Genomic DNA, 10,463 nt, shown 5'->3' on the forward strand with positions numbered 1-10,463 from the left:
TATATATATACACATATCTTGCCCCAGTGAGCATACTCAGCCTATTACAAAAACAAACAAACAAAAAACACAAAGAATATTACAGAATAGATTGGGTTGGGTTTTCTAAATGCTGAGGGACACTAGATAAAAGTAGGGTAGTGTCAATACCAAAAAACTTTAAGTGATGGTATTGAAGCGAGTTTTAAGCTCAGATGGTTCTCATATAGAGCTGTTAAGGGAAACCAGGGAATGTCCAAGGATGTTCATCCCAAAGTCCTTCTCTAGATGCTGCCTGCCTAGCTTTCCCAGATACAGAATTCCTCTGCATTGAAGCTCTGAAGGCCACTATTACATTGGAAATGTTAATAGAGAGGGCTAACATATTCGATTCTCAGCCTTTAGTTATCATCAACTTAATTGTTAGATTATATTAGTTGGCCTGGAACCCAGACAGAAACATCTTGATGAAGAGAGGGTGAGTTGAGAACATGGTATGCTGGTTCACAGGGTGCTCAGGATAGAGCTGCCAAGAGGCAGAAAGATGGTTCCAGATCCAGAGCAGAGGGAGAAGCCAAAAGACCAACAATGCCTGTTGAGAAGCCCTGGAGAGTCAGGCCATCAACTAATGACCAAAGAGGGAGGAAAGGAAAAGCATGCCCCAGCCTGCTGGAGGCATTTGGAGTTCACAGGGCCGCCCATTCGCCACCCCAATTAAAGGCTTCCTGCTCCCTGCCTTGCCTTGCTGTGGTTTTTCCAGACAGAAGTGGCTTTGTTCCTGGGGTAGCACCGGCACTTGGAAGCAGCTGTGACTGTGTGGACTTCCTAGTGCAGCCTTTCTCCTCTGAATGCCTCACTGGGACCTCTTGGTCCAGAGCCTTTTATCTCCCGTGTTTCATCTGATTCTCACTGAGTATATTCTATAATTTGCTTTGTCAACTGCCGCTCCCAAGGAATCATTCCCTCTTGATCTTTCGCTCAATTCTCTTTTTTGTTCTGTCCAAAACATAATTTTTAATTAATGTTTTAGCTTCAAAATTTATCAGAGTTCAAAAGTCAAATACTCTAAAATGTTTATCACTGAAGAGAACAGTTCCTGGCCTTTCCCATCCCACCCAGATCCAACCTCACCCTTCTCTTCGAGTAACTTTTTTCCCTGTAATTTACCCCCAATCTCTAAGCAGTATAAATGTACTATTAACTACCAATTCATCTGCTTAAAGCATTATCTATTAATTTCTTCTCGTAGCATCATATTTTACTGTTACACCATCATCCAGCCCTTCCAATGAGGTCTTGATACTGCAATCCATCCCTAGCTTCAGCCAGCCCCAGATCATGGGCACAAACATGCCTGGCATACTCAGGGAGGTCTTGATATGCAAATCTAGAACCTTCCCATGTGAGTTAGCCTCACAAGGTGTTACATTTGCACTGTACCACCATCCAACCTCAATTTTCAGTAGTCTTTATCTTATTCCAGGATTATATATAATGACAAAGAAGGCCTGAAAGTTTAGCATTTGATGAAGTAACAGACTCTAGGTAGAGAAAAGCTGACGGCTATTATCTTATGTCCTTTTTCCCATCTAGAAAAAACAGGGGTTGGTAGTTAAGAAGGAAGTGACTTCATTGGAACAAAGTCTGGATTACAGTTTCAACCTCATGGTCACATTTGACTACAAAGGCTTGAGTTGGAAGTGCCCCATGTGAGAAATTTTGTCTGGAGTGACATGCCAATTAAAACTTTATTTTCCCTAAAGAATATACATCTTTTGGCCCAGCTGCAATGGGTACAATAGTATCATGCTGCTCTACAATGCTGAAACCATAAGGAAGATCAGGGTTCAGTTCCCAAGTGGACCTATACATGAAGGGTATGCATGCCCTTGATCCTTGCTAGTTAGCAAAACTCAGGGGAGGATTGCAGGTTGAGCCTGTTGAGAGTGCTTGATTTTTTCTCTCTTTCTTAAGAAATAAATAGATTATATATATATACACACACACACACACACACACACACACACATATATACATACATATATATGTGTATGCATATGTATGTATGTGTGTGTAATATACATAAATATAATTACATACATATATAATAAACATATATTCTCTTTTCTTCCTGTCCACATTGAAAACAATATGCATGTGATTAATCGTGACAAATTAACGTCTTTTAATTTCTCTCTTGACTATGAGCTCTATGTCAGCGAGACATACCTGCTTTTCTGAATATTACATCCTTAGAGCCTGGTACATAATAGACATTTAATAAGCATGTTATTGAATTGATGCTACTGAATGGTACTCCTTTTTCACCTAGTGGCCATCAGAAACCTCTGAGCTTAAACGTAAAACTTACCCACTACTGTAGTACTGGGTCATATGGTATTCACATGAGTACTTTTTTTATTTTTTATCCTCCTTACTTCCTATTTCAATTTCCTCTGACACACACTTTGATTTGATTGTTATGCTGAATGTTTTTCTTGTATAAATCATCTTAAAGCAATTGTTAAACAAAGTAGGGTATAAAATAATTAAATTATAATTTAAAATAAGTTATCTGCTACTACCACTAAACATCTCCAACAAGTCTAATATTTACTCCATCTAATTTCTCCTAGATTAAAATTCTGAGAAGTCAGTAAGGCTTCCCTTGGAATTTGTACCCACTTCCTGTAATGGTAGCCAACATTTACAGAATATCAGTCATTATCCAAAAAACCTCATACTGACTCATTTAATCCTCACAATTGCCCTCCGATACTGAGACTGTTTCTTAAAAAAAGAAAGGATCAAAAAGAAAGGAATCACAGGGATAGTACTAAAATTAGGTCACTTCCTGGTTTTATCAATCAGGAATTTATCAGTTACAAATAGGTTTGGCTATCTATAAAATAATACTTTAGTTAATAGTAGCTTGAACAAGTCAGGATTTCTCTTTCTCAGACAACAAAAATTCTCCTAGAAGGCATTCCAGGGCTGGCACAGAAATCCCACTATCTTTCCACTTGGTCATCCTCTGCATGTCTTGTATGTTTGCCTCATAGTCCAAGAGGGCAGCTCCATCTCTATCATCACATCTGCAGTCCAGGCAGAAATAATGAGAAGGCAGGTCAAAAATATTTGTTGGTTGAGTATGTCTCCTTTAATAATAAAACAATAGCTTGTCCTATATGCCTTATCAGGGGGCTTTTGCTTACATCTTTCTGGCCAAGATGTCACAGGTTGGGCCTTTCACTTACAGGGAAAGCTAAGAATGTTTTTTTCTTTTTTTAGGCCAAGCATTATATTACATCCCAAATAGAATTGTGGTCCTGTGTGTAGTCTAGCAGTAGTGTTTCTAAGTTCTCATCCATGGGTAAACAATACTGATACATTATGAAAATTAGAAGAAAGATAGACTTTATAGAAATAATATTGGGTTGTCAGAAAAATCATGACATTTTTCTATGCAAAAATGTGTCATGACTTTTTCAACAACCCAATAGAATTGGGATTATTTTCAGTCCAGTGTTATTCAAGTGCAAAAAGATTTTTAGGATGTCATCATACTACAGGTCTAGATCCACTTCCTACATATAATCATATTTGTTACAATTTTTTGTGTATTGAGAAATCACTCACTAATAGGATTTCTGGCAGTATTCTTGCAAATCCTCATTTTTTAAAAATTCAAAATTCATAACTGTACCTAAATCCTCATATTTACAAAGACAAAAAAGGAATTCGTGCCAAGCAATCAGGAATCAAGTAAGTAAAGAACTTTAGTGATAATCAGGATTCATTTTGAGAAAAATGATACTGCTGGGATTTTGGAAAGAATAAATAACTGACATAATGAAATATTTACTGTATTTTTTTCACCTTATGCAAAGGGAGCTATTTTCCCAACAAGATGTGAATATCTGTTACATACATATTTAATATAATTCTTGTTATTACAATGGGAAGGAAACCTTCAAACACTGTATGGTTTAAATTGAATTTATCTTTTCTATCCAAATCCCTCTTTAGCTAGAGGAGTTTCAATTAATTATTCCTTTCTTTCTTTCTTTCTTTCTTTCTTTCTTTCTTTCTTTCTTTCTTTCTTTCTTTCTTTCTCTCTCTCTCTCTCTCTCTCTCTCTCTTTTTTTTAGATTTTTGCCATAAGGCAAAAAGTGTGTTGTTGAGGAGAAGGAGAGAGAAAAAGAAAGTGAGAAATTACCTCCCAGGAGTGATTCTCCTTTTCAAATTTTGAACATGCATGCACATGCCAAGCATGCTTTTCAAGCTGCTGGATCTAGGATTCAAACCACAGAGTCAGCCACCTGGGATCCAGCACCTTAAACACTATACCACCTGCTGACCTTGAGGAGCTACAATTTCTATCACTTCTTTTTTAGAAGAATTGCTTAATTTTATTCACTACTATCACTATTTTTAATTTAACCAGAGAGAGAGAAAGGGAAAGTGAGAAAGCAAGCTGCCATGTCCAGGACTCAAATCATGGTCAGACATGTGGGAATCTGACACCTTAACCGCCATGCCACCTGCCAGTCTCAATTTCTACTGCTTCTTAAAGACTGGAATCCAAGAATGGGTTGCAGAAGTGGTTTTTGCTGCCATCATGATGCAATATAACTGCCCAACAGTATTCTCTACTAAAAACAATTTAACAAAAATATTCAAATATTAACTAACACCTTTAATATGATCAGAACTGGACAACTAAAAATAAGGCAGGAGGTCTCATTCCACTTGCATTCTGCTTCTCACTTTAACTTCTTTAGGTCTGACAGCTTTTAGAGGAGTGTGCTTTGAAGAAGAACTCAAGGTCTCAGCTTTCTGTGAGGCAAATACCACTTCTGTACTTTAATCATCCACCATCATGAATATCTTCTCTCCTCTCTGTCTTGTTCGAATCCCTCCATTATGGAACCTAGGACGCCTTCTCTGATATCCTCTGTCCACCTGGATCTCCTTCCCCATAATCTAATTAAATTCATTGAGTATCACTATATAGTGATCTTATAATGTATCATCCAAATCAGGACTATTTTGAGAGCGAAAAGAGACACTACTAGTCTACCAAGTCAACAGGTGTCCATCAATAATGTCCCAGGCAACCCAGGATATATGGATATTCTTATTTGCTCTAGGAGTCTCTGACATCCAAGAGGGATGCATTTCCATAACTGTTAGAAGGTCAAAATTGTGAAAGTGGGTTCAGGGTCCTAGCTCTTTCTTAAATTGCATTTGCATCTCAACACGTATGTCTGGACACCACTCATACACAAGAAAGGTGCCTTTTTGTGTTTTATGTCTCACTCAATGGTCATTTTGCCCCAAGAAATACCTATAAAGAACTCATTCAATGTGTGTGAAATTGGTGCTGGGCTAGGTTTACAAACCGATTAAGGAGTAGATGCCCTCTCAGCAGCCTTGGTCAGCTCACAATTAACATTCCTAACTCAGCAAAGGGCCAGGTCATGTACCTCCCTGGTCCTTTATCACAAGTTAAAGCCTGAGTATTGAATATACAGTAGTTACACATCGCCTGGACCTTCACTGAAGTTCAAGACTCAGAGGCCAAACAGTGGCACAGCAGTAAAACATGACACTGTGAGACAATTCCACATGGGAAGGTTCCCAGTTCAAGTTCAGAGATGTCTACGCGTATGCCAGGCACATCTAGTTCATAAAGCTAGTTAAGGGTTAGAGGTGGATGGTATCAGGACCATTTTGGGGGTACTACTTCTATCTCTTTCTCAGAAGAAATATTTTTTTTTTAAGTTCAGGACTCCATTGTGCTAATGACATTCCTGTATAAGCATTTAAGCTCCTATGAAGCTGTTTTTTTTGTTTTTTTGAGAGAAAAAAAACATAGACCTATCTATTGGAATTCTAGTGAACTATTTCTTCAGAGAAATGGAGTAGTCCATTCCCATCTACACACCTATTAATAATATTTAGGACTATTTAGGCCTATAACCCCACCCTTTTCCTCACCACCAAATTTCTAGAAGACTTGTCTACATTTTCACTTTCTATACATTTACTGTATTCTGGCTTCAGCACTCTCTGGACCACAAAAACTGTCCTCCTGCTTGGGAAAGTCACTGGAAAGCTTCTGAGGCTTCATTATCTCTGAACTCTTCCCACTGAACATTTCTTCTTTGTTGGATGTCTCTCCCTTCTGGTTCATAATCTTATTTGCTGATTTCTCTACCTTCTCCCATCCTTCTTGAATATTGGTGTTTCAAGGAATCTGTTCTGGAACCGCTTTTCTCTCCAGCCTGACATTTGTCCTTGACAAACATATTGACTTCTGTGGCTTTGCCCAATACTTTATAAACAACAATCATGTTTTCTAGATGTTTTAGTCAGCACCAAAATTTTCCACTCAATTTCTTTTGTAAGGTTATTTATTATGCAACTAAATGTGACTTGACTTCAGAATTTTGTGAAATTTTACACATAAATTCATCATCCATTGTGTTTGGTCACATCATTTTTGTGTATGGATTTTTGGTTAAATGTGTATGACTGAGATCCCAATTTTATCACCCGTAAGTTCAAATTATATGACCTCTTTGTGCCTCACTTTCCTCTTGTACTATAAATTTGGGTTAGCCGGGACCACAGATGGTGTAACAGTTATGTCCCAGGACTTCCATGTAGTCAACCATGTTTCAAGTCTCAGAACCAGCAGCTTAAAACTCATGCCAGACACATGTGGATGTGTTCCCAAGATCCTGAGAGGAGAATGGTGGATAAGGGATTGTGGCATGTGATCTCTCACTTTCTGTCTGTATGTCTGTCTCTGTCTCTGTGGTGAGTACATGCTCTCTATAGCAAAAATCTCTCTTTAAAAAAATGGGGTTAGTAATAAATACTACCTCATACAATTACAGAGATTTTATGAACTAAACTATGTGCAAAGCACTTAGAACAGTGTCTAACACATAGTTAATCCTATTGAATATACCTGTATTAGCTATTATCATCTTATATGGTCAACATACCTATATATGGAAGACTCTTGTGTCACTCTGCAAGATCTGCCCCTTTTTCTGAGCATTAAAACTGCCTGTTCACATGGAAGTTCCATAAGTACCTGATCTGCAACATGCCTAACACTGAATTTGCCATTTTTTCAACAGACATCCTCTATTCCATTTATGTGAGTTGTATCATTTATCTCTCTCTACCCAGCCATGAAATATCATCGTTATTTTTAACTGTCTCTCTCTCCTTCTATGTAATTTGTCATCAATGTACTATTTCTTCTACCTTCCAAATGTCTTAGGTTGAACCCATTTCTCCATAGCCACACCACGGTCACTCATCTTCTCTCAACTCACCCTGCTTCCTAATTCAATCTATTTCTAAGACACCACTCTGATTGCATCCCTCCACTGTTAAGGGCACTCCATTATCTGTAGTGATGCTATACAATAGAATTTTCTGTAATGATGGAAATTGCTATATGTGTGTTCACTGACTAAACATCTGCTGAATGCACAAATGAATACATTATACACATAAAATTAATTTTTTAGAAGTGTACCTCTTCAGTGAGAGAGAGACAGCAAAACAGGCACTCCCAACAGGATCTTCATGCCCTGATCTACCCCCAAACCCTAGCTAGCCCAGATCACAGGCACACACATGCATGCTTGGAATGTACAGTGAGACCTCAGGACATGAATCTAGGATGTTCCCATGTGGGTCTCTAGCATCCTAGAGTATAGTAATATTACCACTGTGCCACCATCTGGCCCCAGAAAGCCTTTTGAACATTAACTGAATACCTATACTTTGGATTGCTGGGCATTAACATGTTTTTGTCATCTTTTTGAAAAAAACTTAATTTTATTTCTTTCATGAGAGAGAGAGAGGAGCAAGCACTCTCAACAAGGTCTTATCATGCCATGATCTCCCCTGACTCCCCAGCCAATATTATGGGCATGCCCTGAGAGTTTCAGCTTTAACTGGGATCCAAATCACAGTCTTCTGCCCATGTCCAGCATTGCAAAGTAGTGCCCTACCACCTGTACCCGTGAGGCTGGGGTACCTTGTCATCTTTAATCATTTTCAAACATTGGTATGGTGCCTATCAAAATATCATTTGAAGCAACCAACTTTGAAATGAGTTGGGCAGAGGTTTATGTGAGTCCTTCTGACTCTGGATTCTCAAAGTTCTACCTATAAACTATATCAGATTATCAGAAAAGGATATACCTAACTTCCCTCAGAAACACTAAGAACTACAGTGCAATACTACCCTCTTTTGTGTGTACAAATTGCAATAAAAAGTCATAAAGAAACAAAATTTTAAATAAAATTATATCAAAACCATTGTTCATTATGTAGTTCAATAATCCTTGTAGAAAGACCTATGTGTTGGGGGACAACAGGTGGCATGGTTGGATGCTAGACTCCCACATGACCACAATCCAAGTTCCGGACCTGGTGGTTTGCATTCTCACTTTCTCTTTCTATCTCTCTCTCTGTCTCTCTTTGGTGAGTGTGCATGCCCTATAACAAATTTTAAAAATAATAAATAAAAAATAATTCTTAAAAAAAAGCAGACTTATGTACTATAGTTTGAACCTATCCTCCAAAGTTCATGTGTTAAAAACTTGATCACCAAAGTTACAGTGTTAGAAGATGGGGCCTAATGGGAGGTGTTTAGATCATGGGAACTCTACCCTCATAAATGGATTAATGCTTTATCACAGGAATGGGTCCATTAGCTTGGGAGTGAGTTTGGGAGTGAGTTTCTTATAAAAGGGCAAGTTGGGAACCCCTCCTGCTCACATACACTCTCTTGTATGGGCAAGAGCATCCTTTCCCTTCTGCTTTGGATTGACACAGCAAGAAGGGTTTTGCAAGAAGCTAGCCCTATGTCTTAGACTTCCTAGGCTCTAGAACTGTGAGAAATAAATCTCTGCTCATTATACATTATCCAGTCTCAGGTGTTCTATTCAAATAGCAAAACATGGACTAAGACACCATTTGAGAACTCTTATGTGAGTACAGAAAGATTTTATCTTTTCTAACAGACTTGCACTCATCCTGTCAGTAGTTAATGACAGCTACATGACTCTTCACATTTCCTTCAAGTTGCTCAAAAACATGAGATTGAAATTTATGCATTATTAATAAGCAGCTTTTTTAAAATAACTATTTATTTTATTTTTTCATTCTTTTTTTTTTTAATTTGACCAGAGAGAGACAGTGAGTGAGAGTGAGAGAGAGAGGAAGTGAGAAAGCAAGCCACCAGATTCAGGACTCGAATCCTGTTCGGCCATGTGGGAATGTCCAGCGCCTTATCCACCACGCCACCTGCTGATCCCGATAAGCAGCTTTTTTTTTCAAGTTCAAGATAAATGCCTAAATTTTTCATCTCTGTCAATGAATTTATTGGGTCTATTGCATTTGTTGTTAGTAGTATCAGATCCTTTTATATTATCAAGTGTTATTTTAGATATTATAGATGTTAAATAAATAAAATATACCAGACTTCTCCTTTTCCATTGTCTGTTTGCATGTATCTCTCTTTTCTATGCAGCACATTAATGACTTAGAGATAAGAACTCATCTTTGCTCATCTGCTGCATCCTTGTACCTGTTACGGAGTTCTGCATGTTGTCAGTGCTCAACAATGATTAATAGTGTCAAAGCTAATTATTTTGGTCAAAATAGAAACTTTGTGGTCTAATTTTAATATTTAAAACAAAACCAAACACAGCCCAACCATAGTGGCTGGTGCTGCTAAGATATTATGCTCTACAGACTAGGACCATATGGGAAGCCCAAGTTTGGTTTCTCCCCAATCCAACTTGAAGAACAGACTCAGTGAAATGGGTCTGTAATCTAAGACACCAGAGGCAAAGGCAGGAGGATTGTGAGCTTGAGGCTGGCCTGGGCAACATAGCAAGACCCTGTCTTAAAAAGAGCCAGGCATAGCCCAGGCTGGTGGCACAGTCAGTAGCAAACTGAACTACAGTGCTGGAAGCCACATGGCTGACTATAGGTTCAGGTTCCCAGATTGCCTTGAAAATGTATCTGGTGTGTGCATACACATAAGATCCAAATAAACTGGAGGGCTGGGGGAAAAGATATGAAGGCATGATGATACCCTGTGAAGGTGACCTTCTCTCTCTTTCTTTCTCTCATGCATGCATATGTATTCTGTAACATAAAGAAGAGAGAAAGAGAGAGAGAGAGGAAGGAAGGAAGGAAGGAAGGAAGGAAGGAAGGAAGGAAGGAAAAGAGAACCAGGCATGGTGGTGTAAGCTTGTAATGTCAGCAGGGAGGCTGAGACAGGAGACTGAAACAGCAAGAATGTCATTCTAGTCCCTGGAAGTGAAAGTAAACAACCTTTTTAGAAGAAGAACTGACAATATGAATGAAAACTTCAAAAATATTTAAATATTTGATACTGCAATTACATTTCTAAGGATTCTTACATAAGAAAACCA

This window comes from Tupaia chinensis, unplaced genomic scaffold (genome assembly GCF_000334495.1).
Source record: "Tupaia chinensis unplaced genomic scaffold, TupChi_1.0 Scaffold000399_1, whole genome shotgun sequence".
In the NCBI taxonomy this organism is placed as follows: Eukaryota; Metazoa; Chordata; class Mammalia; order Scandentia; family Tupaiidae; genus Tupaia; species Tupaia belangeri.